Source organism: Rhipicephalus sanguineus, chromosome 5, assembly GCF_013339695.2.
Source record: "Rhipicephalus sanguineus isolate Rsan-2018 chromosome 5, BIME_Rsan_1.4, whole genome shotgun sequence".
Taxonomy (NCBI): domain Eukaryota; kingdom Metazoa; phylum Arthropoda; class Arachnida; order Ixodida; family Ixodidae; genus Rhipicephalus; species Rhipicephalus sanguineus.
The window spans coordinates 176,662,540-176,686,062 of NC_051180.1; the positions used below are offsets into that span (position 1 = coordinate 176,662,540).

A 23,523-nucleotide genomic window follows, 5' to 3' on the forward strand; every position below is an offset into this window, starting at 1 on the left:
AGTTGCTAGTTGCAACTTCAATGGATAAGCCCCGCCACGGTGGTATAGTGGTTATGGATGGCACTCAACTGCTGACCCTGTCATTCGATCTCGCGACCTTCGGGTCGCGGGATAGAATCTCGACTGCAGCGGCTGCATTTTCGATGGAGGCGAAAATGTTTGAGGCCCGTGCACTTAGATTTAGGTGCACGTTAAACCCCGGGTGGTCGAAATTTCCGGAGCCCTCCACTACGGTGTCTCTCATAATCATATCGTGGTTTTGGGACGTTAAACCCCAGATATTATTATTGGGTCATTCCATCCCAAGTGTCCCAGACGTGGCGCTCGCACATCGCAGATTTTGCTGATAAAATTTGTGCCTTTTTCCTGTGCCACATAGAGTATTGTGGCAAAACATGTTTGCTCGATAAAAATTTTGACGATCATGGCGCCCCCTCGAAGTTCGCTTGTATTTGTTAAACCGCGCCTAATAGAAAATTGTATATAAAATCTATTTTTCTGTGTTCAGCTTTGAAACCACGCTGGCGCTATCGCAGAGGTTCTGTTTAGATGTCCTATTCACTAATTCCGAAATTTTTGTGTTTCACTACCAGCTACGTATCTTCAAAAACTACAAAACTCTTCAATGTTCGTGATTTTTTCTTCTGCTATCTCGAACTCCCTCTAACCAATCTTAATAGTAGTATGATTTTCAGGAAAGTGTGTTATAGTACAAAAATGTTTAGGGGTAAAAGAGACTTCAAATCTTCCCGAAAAAAATTGTGAACTTATGCGATTTGTCGCATGTTTGACCGTATTTTTCATACTGATGCGGTCCAAGTAAAAATACTCGTCATGCGGCGTTTGATAGAAGACTTGTCGTTAAGTAATGAAGAAAGTCTAATGAAATCATTTTTTGTTTTAAGGAAGAAAATAATTTTTGAATTTGGCGCTCCATAAGTGCCCGGCATTCTTTTTGTTGCCACTTCGCCGCAAAGCACGTGGTCGCCCTTGCAGCTAAAACTCGTCACAGTCAGCGGCAAGATGCGACATGTATGTCAGTGGCTCGTGAGTGCTCGAAAGTCTTGTCGCGTTGATCTCAGGGCGACGAGTAATCAATTCGCGTTACAATGTGAGCTTGGCGGGCCCAATGAGGTATGGACGCGTCGTTGGCACAATGTGCTAGAGGCCGTCTGCACAACACGTATACCCCGAAAAAACGTGTATACAATGTGCATTATTTCTTTCAGTATGTGTATGCTAGTTGTGCAGACGGCCTCTAGCACATTGTGCCAACGACGCCATAGGCTGCTCTCGGGCGTCCATACTTCCCATTGGGCCCGCCAAGCAAGCTCACATTGTAACGCGAATTGATTACTCGTCGCCCTGAGATCAACGCGACAAGACTTTCGAGCACTCACGAGCCACTGACATACATCTCGCATCTTGCCGCTGCCTGTGACGAGTGTCAGCTGGAAGGGCGACCACGTGCTTTGCGGCGAAGTGGCAACAAAATAAAATGCAGGCCGCGTTCGGAGGGCCAAATTCAAAAATTATTTTCTTCCTTAAAACAAAAAAAATTATTTCATTAGACTTTCCTCATTACTTAACGACGAAGTCTTCTATCAAACGCCGCATGACGAGGATTTTTACTTGGACCGCATCAGTATGAAAAATACGGTCAAACATGCGACAAATCGCTTTTCTCTAACTTCACAATTTTTTTCGGGAATATTTGAAGTCTATTTTACCCCTAAACATTTATTCAATCATCTTTTGCAATTTACAGCCATCTGTAAGGTCACATAGTTCTAAAATGTTTTTTGTGCGAGGTGTTGGCAAAATTAAGGCCACCAAGACCAGAGAAGGCATGGTCTTCTCGCACTCTGTTTACTTGCAAGTCATTGCTGTAGTCATGCTAGCATGCTGTGCATGCTCGGCTCTTTTATGCCTCCAATGGAATCGCTTACAATAATGTTTTCGTCGATAATGCAGCTCTTAACTCCACAATTCTGTCGATTGATGAGATCATGGCCGAGTGTGCCAATGCGTGCAGTGGTGGTGAAGTTTAGGAGAAAGCGATGTGTTTTTGGTCTTTCACTGTTGCGAGACATGCGGCCATTTACAAGCCACACCAACCTGGCACTATGCCGAAAATGCTGAGCAAGTGAGCTGAGAACGTCATTGCTCGTGGCATTACCGCCGGTGCATCCAGCGATAATCTTGTTTATGGATGTGAAAGGATCACGACGGAAGGTCGCTTCAAGATACCGTTTTAGGTGCTGGCCACCCAAAGACACTGGGTTTATTCGGAAAAAATGTACACTCAAGTTATCATGGTAGGAGCCACGTGGCACAATGGGTATCTAATTAGGGCAGGAAAGTAAGTCTCTCAAGTCGATAATTCATTCTAACAGCTCAACTCCCACCTACCACAACGAATTTACTCGCATTGTGCTGATCAGATGGAAAAAAGGTACAGGAGCCAACGCTGCACATTTTTTTTTTCATCAATAACCACTGAGATATGATTGTCGATTTCACTACGACTCTCACTTTTACTTTTTTCCCCATTTCCTGGCTCCTACATTCTTTTTGCACATGGCCTTGAAAAATGTATCAGCAGGGTTCTACTTTATAAAGTATGCTCATGACGTGCTGCCTGCAAACAGCAAATACCCCTGTTTGTTTGTTTTCAGAACCAATTAATTGGCTTCCGTGTAAACGAGACCAGTCTCTAACCTGTGGATAAACCTGTAGCCTTACTGCAAGTGCTTTGACTTGTTAAGAATGTTCTTACCAGTGTCGAACCATGTTTTGCAAATAAGTTGCAATTTCATTTATTTGTCAGTGTGTCCTAAAGCATTAGGTTTTATCTGTTGCTACATGAAGCAGCTGCTGTAATAATGAAGCAACAAGCCTTGTGTTAAAATGTGCCTTTTGGTTTGTTTTGTAGGACCCCACCAAGACGCATCATGTGCCGACAGTGACATACAATGGAAGCTTGTTGACTTCAAGGGAATTTATTGTGCGCCTGGAGGGCCTTGCTATTAAGGAGACTAGCCTTTTGGCAGCCATTGCCACACAAATCGCGCTATACTGGGCGCTGAACATTGTTTTCAGCAAGAAAGCTCAGCGGACCTTCGATCTCCTGTGTCAAGTTCTGAAAGTTCAGAGCGTCTTGCGGCCGACGTCACTCGTCCGTGTGGCTCTAACCATCTTGAGCCAGTGAACAGCCAGACTGATTTCAATAAAGTATTTTTCTCACAAATAGATCTGGATTTCTGCCCTCTCCTGGAGCATTTGTGTCAGACTTGGCGCAACCCGATGAAAATCATGTTCCTCACAACTTTTTTTCATTTGCCGATGGGAGAGCTAGATTGCTGGTTTCTTGAGGAGCACTCAATACAAGCAAACGTTACTCCATCGAGAGGCATTGAGGATGATTAACTGCATGCTGCTCCGATGAGGAATGTTGTGAAAGAGTAACTGTCGCTCCCATGAGGGTATTGAGAGATAATGTCCATTTCTCCCTGCGGGACTAATGGGAAAGAGTAATTGTTACTCCATTTAGGTGTCCAGAAAGAGCAAGCATTGCTCCCGTGGGAGTGTTGACAGAGAGCATTCATTCCTCCTTGTAAAGAGAAACCGTCGCTCCCCTGGGAGTATTGAAAAAGACTATCTCTTCCTCCCTGGGGAGTATTTGTAAGGAGCAAGTGTCACTCCCATAGGAGTATTGACCAAGAGCATCCGTTCCTCCCTTTAGGAGTTTAGGAAAGGAGCAACGGCTGCTCTTTAGAGGAGTAATTGAAAAGAGTAACTGTCGCTCCCTTGGGGGTATTGAAGAAGACTATCTGTTCCTCCCTTCAGGAGTATTGGGAAAGAGTAACCGTCCCTCCCGTGGGAGTATCGAAAAAGACTATCCGTTCCTCCTTTGAGGAGTATCGAGAAAGAGTAACCGTTGCTCCCGTGGGAGTTTTCACAAAGAGCATCCGTTGCTCCAGTCAGTTACTCCCTGAAGGAGCAAGTTCTACGGGGAGTAACGGTTCGTCCCGTCGCAGTTACCCCCAAAAAGGAGTAATGGGTGTGGCAGGTTAGTTACTCCCCTAAAGGAGTAACCTCGACCCCCCATTTCCTCCTTTACTTTTTAGAGTGCATGCGCCGCATGAAGGCAAGCAAGAACTTCGCTGCGCATCTTCGCAGGAATGATGAGGCGGTTGCTTCTGAACACGAGGCCATCTTGCGTATGCAGCTCGTCGCGGAAGCTCCAGTAGCAACGTAGCTCGCTGCTGACGTCAGCTTTGCTCTCCGGCCACTGTGTGCTTGCGTAGTGTCGAAGTTTCACCATCACAGGGTCCCGGTCGGTCTCATGTAGAACTTGGCTCAGCCGCCTGTCTGAAACCTGCAGGTGAGCAATGGTGTTCAACTGATAATTCAGGCACTGTTCTTGCAATAGTGCTTTGCTCGGGGACCGCGATAAAGCGTCAGCAACAAATAGTTGTTTTCCGGGTGTGTATTTGACGACTATCGGGTACCTTTGCAGGCTGAGGCGCATGCGCTGAAGCCTTAGAGGACATTGGCATAACGGCTTCTTAAATATCATTTCTAGTGGCTTGTGATCCGATTCTACCACAACTTCGGGCTGCCCGAAAAGATAGTCATGAAATCTTTCACATCCGTGAACAATTGCCAGCATCTCCTTTTCGATCTGGGCATACCTTTGCTGTGTTTCCGTCAAGGATAGCGACGAGTACGCTAGCGGATGCTCGTCCTGTATGATTACTGCGCCAATTCCGTTCTGACTGGCATCTACCGATAGCCTAATTGGTTTGCCCTTCTCGTAGTAGCTTAGTACAGGGGCTGTCGTAAGCGCTTCCTTCAGAGCCTTGAAGCTTGCGTCTTGGCGGTCCTCCCAAAGCCACGAGACATTCTTCTTTAAGAGTTCTCGAAGCGGTGCTATTAGGTCTGACATATTCGGAATAAAGCGAGAGACAAAATTTACCATGCCCAGGAACGTCTGCAGCTCTTTCTGGTTGCATGGCGTCTGGACTTGCAAGATGTCTTCTAGCCGCTGTGGATCCAGGCTCAGTCCGTCACGCGTCAAAACATGTCCCAGATACCGGACGGACTCCTGCAAAAAACGGCATTTCTTTCTGTTCAATTTCAGATTGTAATCTCGGCAGCGTCGGAGGACGTTTTCAAGGTAGACATTGTTGGGTAACAGGTGTCTCAGCTTGCGACTGCTTCTGCGCAGAGCTGATAGACGGAGCGATCAAGGCGACGGTGAGTTAAGGCAAATTTATATACATATATACAGAGGCGTTACATATTCGGCGCTGGGGCCGACAGCTTATTGGGCTCGCACAGCGGTGCGACGACGACCCGGGACTTCTTCGTTCGCTGTCTCGTTCTCTCTCTCTCTCCGCGCAGCTTGGTTCTTTTATAGCCCTGGGCGATCGCTTGCATCAGCCAGGAGCGCGAAGCCTCCAATCAGGAACCGCCGTTGGTCGCTGGCTCGAACCGGATCCGCGGGGAGGAGGGCTTGCCGCACGTAGCGGGAGAGATTTCCGTCGGTTGCGTCAGGCGCAGCGCCGGAGTTGCCGAGGATTGCGTAAGGCTCCCGCTTCGTTGCATCAGCGGGTGTTGACGCTGGTTGCGTCAGACGTTTTACCAGCTTAAATTCCTTGTCGAAGCAAGGAAGTTTGGGTTGGGAGCCTTGGCATAACAGCACCCCCGCCGCCAGACAATGCGCCGGAAAGACGAGCTGCTTCCACGTGGCTCGGATGCCGGGCGCGCTCGTTCGCCAGGTCCATCCAGGTTCACCTCCAGGGCCATGGGGACATTTGGCTCCACGCTTCGTTCCGTGAACAGATCCCAGTCGCCAGGCCGGATCCCGGCTCCAGTGGCTTGTCGCCAAGATGTGTCGACTTGCTTTGCTCGTCTCTTCTGACGATCTTTCGTATCAGCACTTGTTGATCGTTCTGCAACTTGTCAAGAACGGTCCGACAACAAACAACACACGACACAAGCAAGTGCCCTCGGTCACCCGACAGAACACCAGACATAAATAGAATAATATATTCCTAACTACGTTTCTGACGAAATTTTGTTCCCTCTATATCAAGAGGCACATGTGAGACACCAAAACTCTTAAAAACAGAACTCAAAATATTACACGTGTAACAAACGCAATGAAACAGAATTCAAAATAATGTTGGCCCCTTGAGATCACTCAGGACGGAAGCGCTCAGCTGAGGCCGCAATGAGGACAAAATTTTGCCCCAATTTGCCAGCGAAAACCCGAAAGGATAGCCGAAGACGGCACTGATTAGAACGCGCGACTCAGTGCGTCTGCGTTCGCGTTTAGCTTTCCTTTCGTGTAACGAACGTTCAAGTTGTGCTGTTGGAGTATCATGCTCCACCTTAATAACCGGCCGCTTTTGGACGACATGTTATTCAACCAGGTTAGAGGACAGTGGTCCGTTTCGACCACAAACTTGGAACCGGAGACGTAACAGGCCAGCTTTTGAACGGCCCACACGAGGCAGGCACATTCCTTTTCAGAGGTACTATATGCCTCTTCCCTGCAGCTCAGTTTTCGGCTTAAATACAAAACTGGTCTTTCGTGACCAGTGTCATCTTCCTGGCACAATATAGCTCCCATTCCGCGATCACTCGCGTCGCACTGAATGATAAAGCCCTTGGAAAAGTCAGGCGCCATGAGAACGGGTTTTTCGCTTAAGGCTTGTTTAAGCTTGCAAAACGCATTCTCTTTCTCCGAGTCCCATGTCACTTTAACTGGCTCCGACTTTCGAAGTGCGTCAGTTAGAGGGCTGGCAATGGTAGAGTAGTTTTGCACATAATGCTGATAGTATCCCGCTAGTCCTAAGAAAGCCCTTATCTCAGACTTGGTGGTTGGTCGTGGATAGTTCACGACGGCGGCTACCTTGATCTCTGAAGGTCGACGCCGGCCACGCCCCACAACCTGTCCCAGGTAAGACACCTCGCCGCATCCTAAGTGACATTTAGCAGGTTTCGCTGTAAGACCCGCTTCTTTCAACTTGTTCAGCACGACTCGTAAATGTTCGACGTGTTCTTCCCAGGTGTTCGAGAAGATGGCGACATCGTCGAGATACGGTAGTGCGAACTCGGACAGGCCATTAAGAACGCGGTCCATTAGACCCGAAAAGCAATAAGGCGCATTTTTCAGTCCGAAACTCAGCATAAGTGGACGATACGTTCCGAATGGAGAAACGAACGCGGCGTATCGGCTAGCACGCTCGGTAAGAGGGACCTGCCAATAACCTCGCACGAGGTCTAGCGTGGAAATGTAGTTTGACTTTGACACTGTTTCCACCCTTTCCTCTAGATTTGGTATCGGATAGGTCTGGTCTCGAGTTATGGCGTTAAGGCGCCGATAATCGATGCATGGCCTAGGATCCTTTCCCGGCACTTGAACCAATATTAGAGGAGATGTATAGTCACTCTCACCCGGTACTATGACTCCCAACTCAAGCATTCTATCGATTTCCTCTTTCATGATCTGCTTCTGCACAGGGGAACATCGATATGGTTTACTACGGATTGGTTCCTCACATGTTAGCTCGATGTCGTGCTTAATAACCGTCGTTTTTCCGGGACGGCTGGAAAACACGTCTTTAAACTCAGAAACAATCCTCCTCAAGTCTTCCTTCTGGACTTGACTTAACCTTGGCTCCAGGTTCAACTGTTCCAACATCACCTCTGAACCCCTTTCGCTTACATCGCTAGAAGTCAGAATTTCTGCTCCTTCCTCCTCTGAAGCATTCAACAGCAGATTTACGACCGCCTGACGTTGAACGTACGGTTTCATCAAGTTGCTGTGATAAATTTTGTTAGACCGCTTTTCTAATTTCACTTCGTAGTTGGTATCGGAAAGCTTCGATATTACTTTAGCGGGCCCCTCCCAATGAACCTCAAGCTTGTTCTTCTTGGAAGGCCGCAGCAACATTACCTGACTTCCCACTTCGAAGGTACGTTTTTTTGCTGATTTGTCGTAGTATTCTTTCGACAATACTTGCGCTGCCTTCATGTGGCTCTCCACAAGGTCTTTTGTTTTTCCGAGCCTCTGAAGGAGGTCGAGAACATAAGCAACTACATTCGGGTCCTCATCATATCCCTCCCAGGATTCGCGTAGCATTCGCAAAGGTGTTCTTAAGCTCCGGCCATATACAAGCTCTGCGGAGCTAAAGCCAGTGCTCTCATGAGGAGCAGACCTCAGAGCAAACATAGCGGGAGGAATACATGCTTCCCAGTCGCATTTGTGCTCATAACAAAGAGCTCTCAGTATACGTTTCAGAACTGAATGCATACGCTCTACCGGATTAGATTGTGGGTGATGGATCGAACTGTGCACCACCTTGATTCCACATTTATCCAAAAAGGTAGAGGTAAGGCAACTGGTGAAGACGCTGCCATTATCACACTGAATTTCAGAAGGAAATCCGACACGCGCGAATATCGAGAGCAGAGTGTCCACGACGTGAGGAGAATTGAGCTCCCTAAGAGGTACCGCTTCTGGAAATTTCGTTGCCACACAGAGGGCAGTCAGTATGTATCGACAACCTTGCCTTGACTCCGGCAAAGGCCCAACAATGTCGATAACTAGGCGCCGAAAAGGTTCTGTTATAACTGGCACAAGCTTCATGGGCGCCTTCCACTTGTCCGTGGATTTCCCCACCCTCTGACAAGTGTCGCAAGAGCGCACAAAGTCTTCGGTATCTTTCCAACATTTCGGCCAGTAAAACTCAAGGGAAATCCTAGCCTTGGTCTTCTTCAAGCCGAGATGCCCTGCCCACGCGTTTTCGTGCGCAAGTTCCAATAGCTGGCGACGATACTTTTGCGGTATCAAGAGTTGCTCATACCTGCGACCTTGTACATCTATGTAGCTACGATACAATAGCCCAGATTTCTCATAAAAAGAAACATTCTTTTTCTTTACTCCCAATTTTACGCTTTCCATTAGCGCTTTTATCGAGATGTCTTCACGCTGCTCTCGAATGAGCGTCGCTCGATCAACCCTCGACAGCTCACACCAACTTTCAGCTACAGGCTTGAGCGTATTGCCCGCCTCGCCCAACGGCGCCACTTCGGTTTCTCCGCCGACGGAGACGACGCTACCCGCTTCAGCTGCAGGTGGCTCGAGTAACCCACCCCGAGAGTTTTCTGTCCGAGGCTCGCTCGACTCGCTGCCAAGGTCACGCAGCTCGGCCACTTTTGCCGGTGGTGGCGTACTACATGGAACGAGATCAAGTTCCTGTGAAAGCTTCCGCGCTTGCGATCGCGTGAGGGCCATGTACGCAACGCTGGGAAAGAACGATTTACCCTGCTCTTTGAGAAGCTGCTCCGAGTTGTTCGAAAAAAGATAAGGAAAACAATCTGGGAGAGCGGCAGACACAGCCGCTTCGGTGTGAAGCTTACCGAAAGAGCCTTCAATGATCACCGTAGCGATCGGTAAGCAAGTGCTCTGCTCCTCGGCGACCTGCCTGATCCATGCGCATTCTCCTGTCAAGTCGTTCGGAGACACTAATGAAGGATGGACAACGTCCATAGTTGCCGCTGAGTCTCGAAGTGCTCGACACGTTTTCCCATTGACGCTAATCTCCTGAATATACGGTTCTAACAACCGCATGTTCTTTTCTGATTCACGGATCGTTGCGAAAGCAACCTTTTGTTTAGAATTTACCGCGATGTGCCCTTCTTTTTTGCAATTGTAACAGATTAGCGGCTTCCGTGACTCAAACGCCCGTGTAGTATCAGTGCGCTCTTTGGGAAACTCACTCGACTTCTGCGCTTCCGTTTGCCCTTCCCTCACAGTCTCCTTCGTAAAAGACGGGTCTTTTCTGAAATTACGGTGCGGAGCAGGTTTTCGGTCATCAGGTTTTTAAATGCGAAGCATTTCTTAGCGAACTTCTGCGACTTTGAGCGTATCTATCTATCTATCTATCTATCTATCTATCTATCTATCTATCTATCTATCTATCTATCTATCTATCTATCTATCTATCTATCTATCTATCTATCTATCTATCTAGCCGCCTACGACTTTGTGCTCTCCTGGCCGTTCCGTTAATCGGATGTATGCCAAAATTGGTGTCATAACATGGCCTTATCACGAACATAAATGACAGGTCATATCATGAAAATCATGACACGCATGTCATGAACAGCATGATTTACATTCCACGGCCTTTGGGCTCCCTGGCCGTTCCGTTAATCGGATGTATACCAAAATTGGTGTGTCATAACATGGCCTTATCACGAACATAAATGACAGGTCATATCATGAAAATCATGACACGCATGTCATGAACAGCATGATTTACATTCCACGGCCTTTGGGCTCCCTGGCCGTTCCGTTAATCGGATGTATACCAAAATTGGTGTGTCATAACATGGCCTTATCAGGAACATAAATGACAGGTCATATCATGAAAATCATGACACGCATGTCATGATCAGCATGATTTACATTCCACGGCCTTTGGGCTCTTGCGGCCGTTCCGTTAATTACATATATGCCAAAATTGGTACGGCGTGACAAGAGTTCATGGCGAACATAATGACAGGTCCTAACATGCAAATCATGACGCGCATGTCATGTGCAGCATGATTTACATGACATGGTCTCGGGGCGCTCGCGGCCGTTTAAATGGAGGGATACATACGAAAACTGGTATGACGAGACATTTCTGTATGACGAACATAACTGACACGTGGTAACATGAAAATCATGATATGCATGTCATGTACGACATGATTTACATGCCACGCTCATGGCGCACTCGCTGCCGTTTCGCTAGATTGGTATACACCAAAATTGGTATTGTGCAATGTGACTTTATGAAGAACATGAATAACAGGTGGTAGCACGAAAACCATGACATCCATGACATGTATGTCATGATTTACATGCCACGCTCATGGTGCATTCGCGTCCGTTTCGCTTGCGTGATATACACCAAAATTGGTGTTACGCGACATGACTATATGACGAACATAACTGACACGTGGTAACATGAAAATCATGACATGCAAGTCATGTACGACCTGATTTGCATGCCATGCTCATGATGCGCTAGCGGCAGTTTCGGTAGATTGATATACACCAAAATTGGTATTGCGCGATGTGACTGTATGAAGAACATGAATGACAGTTGGTAAGATGAAAACCATGACATGCATGTCATATATGTCATGATTTACATGCCACGCTCATGGTGCATTCGCGTCCGTTTCGCTTGCGTGATATACACCAAAATTGGTGTTACGTGGCACTACTGTATGACGAACGTAAGTGAGACGTGGTAACATAAAAATCATGACATGCAAGTCATGTACGACCTGATTTACATGCCACGCTCATGCTGCGCTAGCGGCAGTTTCAGTAGATTGATATACACCAAAATTGGTATTGCGTAATGTGACTGTAGGAAGAACATGAATGACAGTTGGTAAGATGAAAACCATGACATGCATGTCATGTATGTCATGATTTAATTGTCACGCTCATGATGCATTCGCGGCCGCTTCGCTAGCTCGATGTACACCAAAATTGCTATTGCGCGAAGCGACTGTACGACGACGGTAAATGAGACGTGGTAACATGAAAATCATGACATGCATGACATGCACGACATGATTTACATGTCATGCTCATGACGCACTCGTGCCGTTTCGCTTGCTTGACACACCAAAATTGGTATTGCGCGACGCGCCTGCATGACGAACGTAAATGAGAGGTGGTAACATGGAAATCATGACATGCAGGTTATGTATGTCATGATTTACATGCTGCGCTCATTATGCATCCCCGGCCGTTTCGCTAGCTTGGTATACACCAAAATTGGTATTGCGCGACGCCACTGTATGACGAACGTAAATGAAAGGTGGTAACATGATAATCATGACATGCATGAAATGTACGTCATGATTTGCATGCCTTGCTCATGGCGCACTCGTGGCCGTTTCGCTAGATTGATATGCACCAAAATTGGTATTGCGCGATGTGACTGTATGAAGAACATGAATAACAGATGGTAACATGAAAACTATGACATGCATGCCATGTATGTCATGACTTACATGCCACGCTCATGGTGCATTCGCGGCCGTTTCGATAGCTTGATATACACCAAAACTGGTATTGCGCGATGTGACTGTGTGATGAACATTAGTGACAGGTGGTAACATGAAAAACCATAATAATCATGTCATGTATGGCATGATTTACATGCTCTACTCATGGTGCACTCGCGGCCATTTTGCTCCTTTGATATACACCAAAATTGGTATTGCGCGATGTGACTGTATGACGAACATAAATGAGAGGTCTTAACATGCGAATCGTGTTATGCATGTCATGTACGGTATTATTTACATCCCACTGTCATGGTGCGCTTCCGGCCGTTTTGTTAACGTGATATATGCCAAAATTGGTATGGCATGACACGAGTGCGTGACGAACATAAACGACAGGTCATGCATTTATATACCAGAATATGCGTTTCAATGGCATGGTGTACACTCTATTGTGCATGCATGCGTGCATGGCAAACATGAGATATATGGTAATAATAATAATAATAATAATAACATCTGGGGTTTAACGTCCCAAAACCACGATATGATTATGAGAGACGCCGTAGTAGAGGGCTCCGGAAATTTCGACCACCTGGGGTTCTTTAACGTGCACCTAAATCTAAGTACACGGGCCTCAGACATTTTCGCCTCCATCGAAAATGCAGCCGCCGCGGCCGGGATTCGATCCCGCGACCTTGGGGTCAGCAGTCGAGCGCCATAACCACTAGACCACCGTGGCGGGGCCATGAGATATATGGTGGACTAGATGCCATGGCATGTATGATTTCATTTGGCTCAAAGACAAACAAGGCGATGTATGCAGCTCCTTGCTGGCTGCTTCGCATTACATCGATTCCCACAGTGCGTGGGATCTGCCGAATTTTTTTGAAAAGCCCTCTTTTCTCTCAGCTTTTTCAACACGCACGGCCCTACTGTGCAAGTTTCTACGAGTGTAGTACTCTTCAGCTAACTTTGCTGCCTTGTTTAGCTGTACTTCTCCAAGCTTATCCTGCAGCCAAAGCTTGACATCATCTTCGATACAGCGGTAGAATTGCTCCAATGCTATGCACTCTACCACTTTATCGCGATCGTCATAGACATCTTCGCCCTTGAGCCATTCAATTAAATCGGCTTTAAGACGAAACGCGAAGTCAACGTGTGACTCATTCCCCCTTTTTGCATACCGGAACCTTTGCCGGAAAGCCTCGGGTGACAATTTATATCTTCTCAACAGGGCCTCCTTAACCTCGTCATAGCTCTCAAACGCCTCCCTCGACAAGCACGTTATCACGTCGGATACTTCCCCGGGGAGAAGAGCTAACAGGTTCTGTGCCCAAAGAGACCGCTCGATGCCATTCCTATCGCAGACGTGTTCGAACTTCACGAGATACTTCGCCATGTCCTCGCCCACTACGAACGGTGGCAGTTGGTCCCGAATTCTATGTCCACTAGCCTGAACCGTCGCAGAAGCTACGCTAGGCGCTTGCGAACACTGACGGAGTGCCAATTCTATTCTTTTCATCTCGAGGCGCTCTTCGCGTTCCTCGCGCTCGCGGCGTTCTTGCCTTTCGGCTTCCTCGCGCTCACGGAGTTCTCGTCTCTCGGCCTCCTCGCGCTCGCGGCGTTCTTGCCTTTCCGTCTCTTCACGCTCACGAAGTTCTCGTTCTCGTCTTTCGGCCTCCTCGCGGCGTTCTTTGATATCCGTCCAGGCCTCATCGACTTCCTCAGCCGTTACTCCCTCCTTCTGCATGATCTCAAGGATCGCTGCTTTCGCTTCGCACGGCCCAGAGTAAGGCCGAGTTCTTCACAAATTTCGATGAGTTCCTTCACTTTAAGGTTCTCCATCGTTCACACTAGCCTCTTGCTATTTGCCCTCGTTAGAATCTACTTGCCGTATCCCATATAAGTCTACTAGAAAGACACGCAAGCAATTCTCAACCTGCCGTGTTTACGCCCTCCGCATTAACTTTGGTTTCAAAGCGCTCCGACTTGGCTCGAAACAATCAAAGCTCACTCCAATGCTTCACACAACCTTCTCTAAACTACGATAACCTGTGCTAGAGAAGTCTGGTGAACTGAAGGGAAAACATCAGGCACTCACCGCATCGAGGTAGCTGACGCCGGCCGATCCCGCAGCTGCCATCCACTGTTGAGTAACAGGTGTCTCAGCTTGCGACTGCTTCTGCGCAGAGCTGATAGACGGAGCGATCAAGGCGACGGTGAGTTAAGGCAAATTTAAATACATATATACAGAGGCGTTACATATTCGGCGCTGGGGCCGACAGCTTACTGGGGCTCGCACAGCGGTGCGACGACCACCCGGGATTTCTTCGTTCGCTGTCTCGTTGTCTCTCTCTCTCCGCGCAGCTTGGTTCTTTTATAGCCCTGGGCGATCGCTTGCATCAGCCAGGAGCGCGAAGCCTCCAATCAGGAACCGCCGTTGGTCGCTGGCTCGAACCGGATCCGCGGGGAGGAGGGCTTGCCGCACGTAGCGGGAGAGATTTCCGTCGGTTGCGTCAGGCGCAGCGCCGGAGTTGCCGAGGATTGCGTAAGGCTCCCGCCTCGTTGCATCAGCTGGTGTTGACGCTGGTTGCGTCAGCCTCATCGCCGGAGTTGCCGGGGATTGCGTAAGACTCCCGCTTCGTGGCATCAGCGGGTGTTGACGCTGGTTGCGTCAGACGTTTTACCAGCTTAAATTCCTTGTCGAAGCAAGGAAGTTTGGGTTGGGAGCCCTGGCATAACAACATCATGCTGCTCTCTAGTTCGGCCCCAAACTAGAATGTCGTCCATGACAACTGCTACGCCTTCGAGGCCTTCTAGCACTCTGTGCATGGCACGCTGAAATATTTCCGGCGCCGACGAGATTCCAAACGGCATGCGTAAAAACCTATACCGGCCGTATAGAGTGCACATAGAGCTTTCTTTATCTAGCTTGATTTGCCAGAAACCGGAGGCTGCGTCCAAAGTTGTAAAGTACTGCGCCCCACTGATCGAAGGTGCTATGTCTTCCAATGTTGGCATTGGATAGTGCTCGCGAAGAAGAGCTTTGTTCAGGTCGGAAGGGTAAAGACAAATGCGTACCTTCTCTCCTTTCGTAACAACGACCATGTTGCTGTCCCACTCTGTCGGCTCCGTCACTTTCACGATGACTCCAGCCGTCTCCATGCGGTCGAGCTCAGCTTTCACCTTGCTTTGCAATGCTATTGGAATCCGCCGTGCTGGTTTCACTACTCCTTGGGAACCGGGCTTGAGCTTTAGATGGTAGACGATGCCCTCGAGTTGACCTAGACCTTCAAACACGTCTTCGTAAGGCTTGGCAGCGCCGTAAAGCTCCGTTTGCTCGATTGAGCAGACTCGTTGGAGCAAGCCAAGCTCTTCGACGACTGTACCGCTCAAGGTCACGGCGATGTCGTCATCCACGACGAAGAACTGTCAGAACCTTTCTTTCTCCCGTTGCTACTTCAAGACTAACTTGCTTAGTTGCTTTTTTCTGGAAGCCAAAGAATGTGTTTAAAACAACGTTGCAATCCAGTGGCTGATTGTTATTTTCTGCAGCTGGCTACGTGCTATAACCGAGCAGGTTGCGCCTGTGTCTAGCTTGCAAAAAATAGGCTTTCCTTCTATCTGAACGGTAGCCGTCCAGCGGTCGTCTTTTCCACGGGCATGCGATAGCGTTTCTAACCAGAAATCGCCTTCTTGCGCTTCGACAGATGCTACTGCTTGCTCTTTCGAATGGAATCTTTTTTGCATCTTCTTGCAGGCTAACGCAAAGTGATTCCTTCCCCCGCATTTCCTGCATCTGCGTCCTTTTGCTGGGCACACACGGTCGGTCTGATGAACCTTTGCGCACTTTGTACAACGCCGACCTTTCGCTTCAGATAGCGCGTTCATCTCGGCTGCGTAATCGCTTTTCGGGCGCGCCTGTATTTCCTCACATTGTTCTTTGCCTTGTTCACGTGAGCGACACATTTCTACGGTCTTCGTGAAAGAAGCATTTTCGGAGATTAGCTTTTCTTGAAGCTTTTTATCTCTAATTCCGAGAATAATACGGCTTCTCAGCATACGCTCTTCAAGCTGCCCAAACTCGCAACTTTTTGCACTCGTAGGTCTGTCAACCAGTCGTTGAAACTTTCGCCGTCCTTTTGGTCGCGCTTTCCAAAGCGGAACTCATGGTAGGCTAAGTTTAGAGCTGGTTTGTAGAATGCCTCAAACTTCACTTTCAGTACTTCTACGTCCGACTTCTCCTCGTCAGTTGCAAAATCAAAAGTGCTATACGTCTTGCGCGCGTCCTCTCCAATAATCATGAGAAAAGTGGCTGCCTGTACCTCTTTCGGTTGCTGGTTCAGGTATGTTGCCGTTGCGAAGAGCTCGAACTCCTGCCGCCATGTCTTCCAGCTTTGCCATACGTCTCCTGTGATGTCCAGGGCTTTCGGCGGTGGCAATAGCGTGGTGACTGGACCGCTGGCCTGCTGGCGCTGTTCCCCGTTCGGCATGCTTGTAGTTGGTTGGGACCTTCGAGCCTCCCTTGTTGGCTTGCTACCCGTCCGCTGTTCGTTCGCCGGCTGCGTACATCGGCTGCAGTCCGGCCACTTCTGACACCATGTGGCTTGCACGGGGTCGAGTGCGTCAAAGGAATGTTTATTGAACGAAAACGCGCTCTTATATATACATCCTATCACAGGGGGCGTTGCCGCCAACCGAGCGCGCCTGTGCATGACTGCATTACGTCACAAATAAAATAATTACGAGATCGTAAACCGACACTCTGCTTGCTGCAGTTGCTGGAATTTATCCTTACCTCTCATAGAAAAAAAAAAACTTGGAGGACGCTTGAGCTTTGCCTTCGAGAGTAGCACGCGATGGGGCCCCGTTCGCATCGCCTTCTCAATCGCTGGACTGGCTTCGCTTCTGGATGGACACCTCAACCGCGCCGCGACGAAAGTAACGTCTGTGCGCGTAACACTGGCCGTTCCAAACCATCCTATAAAGCCTACTGCGCAAGTATACAGTTGCGAATGACGGTGTGAGCTGCGCCTTAATTCTTTCTTTCGCGAATTGTCGAATTACCCACTACCCGTAACACGAGCACCTGCGCCGATGCACACGTTGTTGATGCTGTTACTGACGACGATGGTTAATTATGTCAGGGCGCTTTGTAATTAGTGGGCCTTTAAACCAACCACTCGTTGCGCAATTCAAATGTTCTGGCGCCAGGTGCGACTGTACGCTTGTGCCACGCAGTATTACTCGCGTTAAAGCGACTCCTCGCACTACATCATATTCGTACAGGGTCTCTTGCGAAGCAGTTATGAGCACTGGAATAGCTCTGTCGTAGAACACTTAATTGCATGCCACGCAGCAGTCCTGAGTTAGATTCGCACTTGAGCCGCAATTTTTTATTTATTTATTTGCATCTATCTCGAATTTTCGCTCACGGAAAACGCTGATTTTTCACTCACAACCAACGACGCCGTCCCCGATGCCGAAACCGACATTTCTGCGAAACGACCTCTCCCTTTAACGCTATCGCGTTAAAATGACGAGGCAAATGTATTAACATCCTGGCTACGCCCCTGGAGTCAACAGAAGATTCGACAGCAACTCGACACTGCACAACCTCAACAACTCCGGATGTCCAAGTAATTTGCAGTTGTGAAAGGGAAATTGACAACGACCTAGAACGAAGCCACGAGGAAATCCATGCGGATTTCTCAGAAAGAAAGCTTCTTAGTTAGCGAAAAATTCGTCCTGTTCCGGGGATCGAATCCGGGACCAACGCCTTTATGGGGCGGTGGCTCTTTCAATTGGTAATGTGACCGCCCCGGAAAGGCGTTGGTCCTGGGTTCCGTCCCCGGACCAGGACGAATTTTTCGGCAACTATAGAACCTTTCTTTCTGAGAAATCCGCATGGATTTCCTTGTGGCTCCGTGTTACTAATGGGTGGTTGTCCTTTACCTTTTCTTGACCCTTCCGCCACCTTGAGGGATTCCGCAGAACTGATTCTCAATTTGTATACTTGTCTACAGAACGGTCAATGCTTTGAGACGTTGAGCCCAACGAGCGAGTCAGCCAGCCAGCGAAGCCGTTATTGAATCGGTTGGTCTCTTCCATGCTCAGAGGTTGTGTGTGCCCAGTTCAATGAATGCGCCCTCATTCCTTCGATTCCTTTCTTCGTGTTTATACAGGTGAATACGTACACACAGAAGGAGCACTCGGACATTTGGGTAATTTTTCTCTTTATTCCCGGGCATTGCACGTCCGTAACCCGTAGTTCAGTTTAGTCTTTCTAAGAGGAATCAATTGAATCGTAATCGTGCGCCGCCCTTCTCGCGGCGATCACCGTGGGCTGGTAGTTTCCCTCCCTCGTCGAATGTGCTCGAAACGACAAGGAAAGAAAAGAAAAAAAGAAAGGTAATGTACTCGAAGTAAATCTTCCATGGTTCCCTACCCTGTCGGATGTCGTCCGTGAACTGCGCTTACTTCGCGCCATTTGCCACCTTCGCCGGCACCTACGGGTCATTGCGCATGACAGGCCACTACAGGAAACCGCGTAGCCCGCTGGCCTGTCTTGGTCTGGACACAGGCACGGCGGCCGTTATGCATATTTTTCTTCGCTTTATATTATTCTTTTATTTTCAATAGAGACCCCTTCTCTTCACTCTCCGAAAGTTTCGAAAACTGGGAGCGCGACTTCGCGGTGGCATTTTACAGCAGACGAGCAGAGCGGGACGATCGAGCGTGAGACGGAGGCACGCAGAAAGAGAAGCCGAAAGTCGCACGGCTTTTGTCACAAAGGCACGGGGCCAGTATTACGACCACCGTTCTTTCTTTTGTCGGCACGCGTCTCTCAAAAGGAGGGCCGATCTGGCGCAGTGCAATCGAAGCCTCCCCTAGGCGACGTCGAATGGATTCTCCCGGGGTCTTCCCGGCGTGCGTCGCTCCGCCGCGGCTGCTGCCCGCGCGCGCTCTCCGCAGCCGTTGATGTCGGCAGACTGGCTTCGCAGTGTACAGCCCGGACGATTCGTCTCGTGCCGCGCGTCTGGCGAAGGCCATGGCCGTGTTGTGTCTGCGTCGGGTGCTAGGACAAGCGTCCTAGCGTGCCGGCCGCCGCTGTCGCGCCTCGCGCTGCGCTGTCGAAGGCGGGAAAGCGCGTGAATTTGCTTTGCGGACTCGGAACAGCGCGGCGTGCTCGCTGGTGTCGCGCTTGGACTTGTGAACGTGCCGATTCCAAAAGCCCTCCCTTCGTTGTGACAGTTTCGCAGACGTTGAGGCTTCTTTGTCGCCTAGCTCGTCGTGTGGACCCTACGTTGGCCTTTCGACGAGTCAAAAGGCGACAGGCGAGCGAAAGGTGAGCCTCTTTTTCTTCTTTATATTCGCGCGCCGTTGCAGTGCACCGAAATGGCCACGCGTAGAAACCACGGAATAATGCCTGGCCTCGTAATGACACACGACGACGTGTTATGCCATTTCTTATTATTGATATCAGTGATCGGATCTGGGGATTGCGGGCGCGCGTTGTCTTTAAAATCGCGAAAGGACACTCGATTTCTCATGTTGTCCGTAGCCTCGATCGGAAAGTTTTGATCATTTGTTTAAAGGATCGCTTATTGTTTTTCTCTACCGATCCGTCACTGTCTCCACCGGTGACGGCGACCATATATCGCCAAGTTTCTCGAACCAACGGCTTTATTACTTTCTAGTTGTTTAATTTTTTTCTGTAAGACATTCGTTCTGATTTTGTGATCGTGCAATGATTTGCGCGTCACATTTTACGCTGGATGCCATAGACCACGCAAGGCTGATTAACACTCAGACAAATATTGACCAAGCGCAAGCATTCCTCCAAGTTTTCTGAATTTACAATAATGTAGCTTTCGTCGCCTCCCTAATTTTTTTTTTAGATTCTTTTTGCTGTTTGATGTAGTGTTAGTGTGCTAGTTTACGTTCTGTCTAATGCAATAAATATTCTATTGTATGTGTAAAACACACGACTTGGGTTTATTTTGCTGCCAGCGTTCCACGTGGGCGTGGTTGGTTACCTAAACATCCGCTGGCTCTCAAACGTAAATGACGGTTTGCGTGTATACTATCTTGTTCTGAAAAGTTGGGTTAGTGTAGCCAATTTTGTGAACTAGGCTTCAGTTTAAATACTTGCGGCTCGATTGAAGTTCTGGCTGTCTACTTAAAGTATATCTCATTGACGAAGCTATAGGGCAGCCGGAGCAATTAATAACTGGCGTGTGGCCGTTCTCAATGGATTCAAATGCGCTGATGACACATTCTAACTTCGATCTAACTGGTCGTCGTCTACAAGTCAGACTTTAAACTTGAGGGAACGGAGGTGCAATTTCAGTGCCGAACTGCAAGCATGCGATTACCGTTGTTAATTACATGTTTGAGCCGTGCGTATTCCTCGATGTCAAGATATAATTATGAAGCGACGGTGGTTAATGCCGAATTATTAGGCAGCGTTTTCGCTGACATCTTTGCAGTGCGTTGCCATCATTGGTTTACATTGGGCAGCAAATCACTTTCATATGTAACTTACCGCACCACTTCACTGTGCGATAAAGTGCTGAACAGAAACGTCACGCGTGTTATGAATAGACTACAAAGCACGCAATCATCAGCAAAGAGCCTAATGCAACAGTTCGTACTTACCAGTGAGTCATAAATGTAAACACGAAATGGTAACGGTCCTTAAACCGATCCATAGGGTGCACTTGAATTGACAAGAAACAGTCTTGAAACTATACAGTCATTGGCGTGTTGATATCGCGCGCCTGCTCTTCTCTCCGCTTTCCTTTCCCATTCCCCCTCCTCTTAGTCTAGAGTAGCAAACCGGATGCTACAATTCTGGTTCGCCTACCTGCTTTTCTCTCGTTTTATTATCTATCTCTCTCTCGAAGCGGTTAATTAGAAGGTACATAATTGAATCTAGGATGTCAAATTAATGTTAAACTCTTTCATCTTTAGAACGAGACAGTGTGATACATCATTTCAAGGCATGAGCGAAATCTAATCAGTTCAAATCAGTTGTAAATCTTCAATCTAAAGCTAGTAAGAAACTGTTTATGATGAACATAAACGAGTATCACGCTAAAAGTGTATTCTGAAGCCTTTTTTGCAGTAGGAAAGACGTATTTGATTCGACCTAATGAAATCAACGGTCAGTGAAAGCAAGGATGGTAGAGGGAGCATTGTATAGTCTTTAGCTGTATTGTAGCTATAATGATATCAATGGAAAGAGATTAAAGTGGATGAAAAAACAACTACGGCTGTTTTTTCCGTCGACTTTCTTGACTATTTCATGAAATATCCTAACCACAGATGTCGCCTGTAGCTTCGTAGTCTTCATTCTCTGTTCTTTTCGTTCGGTTGTGTCTAACAAAGAAACGAGCCCTGTTTGATTTGAGGTCATGTTGGATTGATTCGACAAAGATACGAGGCGTGAATCAGTAATGCGTTCGATAAGTTTGCAGGGACACTGGTCATAGGAGTTGACCGGTAGTTTAGGTTAGAAAAAGTGTCTGCCGTACGTGCTGCGCAGCCACCTTCCAATCCTATTGCAAAATACTCTACTCTAGAAGACGTTAATGTCTGCGAAGAGGTAGGGAAGTGTAATGGAGCAGGAAACATTTGTATTTATGAAAAGCTTTGAGATTGCGTTGCCATTACGCAATCTCGTCGACTTCAACATTTCTTCAAACGGCACACTTGGGCAATGTATGTTCAAGTGCATGTAGAAAACAAACTTTGTTGTCGAAGACTGGCAGGATAAAAATGGGCGCTCCGCCAGAAAAGCAACAAATGAAAAGATAAGTTAATACATTCCAACATTCATCACTAAGAACAGAAATCTCAATTCCTGGCAACTGTCCTCAAACTAAATGCTGTTTGATTTGCTACCTTGAACCACGTTACTTAAACGAGTTGTCAAATATTCAAACCATGAACTCGCGACCTACACAGACCCTGCTACAGGTTTTTCTTTCCGCGAGTCCCAAGTATCCGTACTAGGCATTTGTGATCGACTAGCTGCGCAGCGTCGGTCAACAATCGCGAGTTGGTCGTTGCATCTCGCTTTATTTACGTTCGGAAGCCCACCTGAGAGAGGCCGTTCGCGTTGTCGTCGCAGTAAATTCGCGCCGTAATTACTTTTCGTCAGTGCGCTGGGTCCCTTCGATTCGACGGCGGGGTCAGGTCGCGAGCGGGACGCCTCATTAAACAGCGCGCCGTCCTTTAACACGCGGTGGCGAAAGCTTATCGGCTCCCGTCGTTCCCTTTTGCCCGAGTGGGGCCCCCCGGCTTGAGAGGAGGAGGACATCCAAGTGTTCGCTGCGAGTCGCGACCGTGTGAAGCGAGGGGGCGGCGGCGGAGATGGGAGGAGGGTCGAGCGCGAACCTTACCGCACTTTCTTCTTTTGGTGTTGCGATGTTCGGCGCGTACTTTCTTTCGCTTCGCGGACACGCCCTCAGTCAGACGTCGCACATTCCCGAGAGCTGTGGGTCTGTCGCGGCTCCCTCCTCGAGAGAGCACGTGAACCGTGGCCTGCCGCTGCCTGTCCGCTCGCCTCGGCCACTCCATCAAAGCCAGTCTCGGCACACTGGTGTCCCCACGGAGCGTTTGCCGCTGCCGCTGGACTTTTGTTGCCCGAGTTTCTTTTCCTCTGTGTGTGCGCGCGTTTGCTTGCTCATTCTCTTGCCTACGCTTTGTTTTGTTTATTGTACGCGTCTGTCCTTGCATTGGTGCTCGCCGGTCCTCGCCCTCCACCTTTGGTGCCTTTTGTTTATGGGCTTCCGGCCTTCATCAGTCTCCTCGCTATCTCACGCGAGGTTTCCGTAGTCGGCTCTGTTTTCGTTCTCGTCAAGTAAGTGTCGCGCAAAAAAAAAAAAAAGGATAAAGAAAAGAACGCGTACACATTGAGATTTGAGACGGCGTCGTTTCTGCTCTCGCGTACCGCCACCGAAGCTCGCTCGAGAGGATGCGAGCGCGGTCAACTCAAAAGAAAAGCGCCGCCCCCGACCGACGAGACGACTGCTGACCGGGTCTCGGCGGCCTCATCATTTGGAGACTACTGCTGCATTCTCCCACTGAGCGTAGCGCGTGATCTCGGCCTGCCTTTGTCTCCGGCTGCAGTAGTGGTACGCCACTTGACGACTCCGTCGCTCTCCGGAAATGCCGTTGCATCGAGGCACGCCCTCCTCCCTTCTCGTCTGCCCTCTCGCAAAGAAAAGTTGGGGCCCGTGGGAGGCGATGCGGCGGACGACGCTCTCTGTCGAAGCGGCGCATTCGCTCCCTCTTCATTGGGTACGTTCACTGCCATAGTTAACGGGAACGCGCCTGTATCGCCTTCCTTATTAACTCTGTCGGGCATTGTACTGGTTATGCCTGGCTGGATCCCATTCAGCTCACCTCAGCGCA

The 23,523-nt window shown here is 48.6% G+C and overlaps 1 protein-coding gene across 1 annotated transcript in view; it reads left to right on the forward strand.

Annotated features, from left to right (window-relative positions):
• The first annotated feature begins 19,056 nt into the window (after positions 1-19,056).
• The window catches only part of LOC119394463 (LHFPL tetraspan subfamily member 2a protein-like), a 116,687-nt gene continuing 112,220 nt past the window's right edge, over positions 19,057-23,523 (forward strand). Inside the window, exon 1 of the mRNA XM_037661764.2 lies at positions 19,057-19,447. The gene's annotated coding sequence lies outside the window, so the exon portion shown is untranslated. The remainder of the gene's footprint in view (positions 19,448-23,523) is intronic.